General features: G+C 40.2%; 1 non-coding gene across 1 annotated transcript; it reads left to right on the top strand.

Moving 5' to 3' along the window:
* Window positions 1-268: 268 nt before the first annotated feature.
* On the top strand, window positions 269-341 carry TRNAR-CCU. The gene has a single exon. It is a non-coding gene; the product is annotated as a tRNA-Arg (tRNA).
* The last annotated feature ends 994 nt before the right edge of the window (window positions 342-1,335 follow it).

Here is a 1,335-nt window from a genome sequence, read left to right as displayed (position 1 = left end):
TGGCTGTCTGCTTGGAGATGTGAAAAAAAATGCCAAAAAGGGGAGGTCCCAGTACCAAGCCATTAGGGTTACCACTGGTTACGTTTGTACTTTCTGATGAAGCATCAGCAACTTGTGCTGTGTGGGTTCTGTCTTTCAGCCATATTGCAGTCCATTAAAGCATTTAATGTCTTTATGATGCTAGCATGAGGAACAGTGTCAAAAGCCTTGGATAGGTCAATATACACTGTGTGTACTTCATGGGCACTGTCTACAGCCTCTGTGGCAGGCCCCAGTGGCCTAATGGATAAGGCATTGGCCTCCTAAGCCAGGGATTGTGGGTTCAAGTCCCATCTGGGGTGATATAATCTTGTTACAAGTAACCCTTATGAAGAGGTCTACCAGCTTCAGTAGAGAGGATCTACCCTTCAAAACGCCAGCCTGTTGGAGGTTAAATCCAATAAGATTTCTATTACCATACCTTATGATGTCACTTATATGTTCCATAGATACGTAAATGAGATTTGCTAAGAATGAGAGGTCAGCAATTATCTTGGTCAGTTGTAAGGTCACCCTTATGGAGGAACATTGCCACTGTAGTGCAGTACTTATCAGGGACAAAACCAGTAGCTAAACTTAGGTTAAACAGTTTAAAGAGTCGGGCTGCAAGGGCATGTTTAGCATCATTAATTAAGCAGCTTTTCAGGTGGCATGGATGAAGTGTTTTTGTCTTGGTTAGCACTTTTAGTAAATGGTCTTTAGAAATATTTGGGGAAATAAAAGGATTTGTGTATTTCAGATCTTTGGATAGAAGTATCTGGGTGAAGCTGGCACTAAATTTGTTTGCAGGGATATTGGAAAGGTGTATTGAGTCTAAATATCAGTCATCATTATATGTACATTTACAGCAACGTAGGGTATTGTTTCTTAGTTTTCTAACATAAAGGAGGATTTATAATTATCATTAATTTCAGAGGCCGGCCTAAGTTTATGGGCTCCTCTAATGGACCTGATAGTGTGTTTTATTTATTTATTTATTTATTTTTGGTAAAGTTTTTGATATTTTCCTTGTGAAGGGTTTTGGTTCTTCCAATAGCATAGAAGGGGTGGTAAGAACGGAGTGTTATGGAGCATGATTGAGATGTGCAGAAGTGCGGTTCCTTCATTATTGTTTTCCATACCATTTTTTTTTTTTCTTCACTTGAAGACTTGTGGGGAGGCATGAGTCTACAGTAGGATGGTGAAGACAATGTGCCAATAGGATTGCTACAGTATAAGCTGAGCTCAGTGTTTTTTTAGCACTGAAAAGCTTGGGAGGGGCAAGGCATGAATTGGAGCTAGGGAGCCACTTGGTAC

Source organism: Protopterus annectens, chromosome 10.part0, assembly GCF_019279795.1.
Source record: "Protopterus annectens isolate FY-2018-M chromosome 10.part0, PAN1.0, whole genome shotgun sequence".
In the NCBI taxonomy this organism is placed as follows: Eukaryota; Metazoa; Chordata; order Ceratodontiformes; family Protopteridae; genus Protopterus; species Protopterus annectens.
Note: the sequence above shows the minus strand (reverse complement) of the source record. Positions and strands in the feature narration are given on the sequence as shown.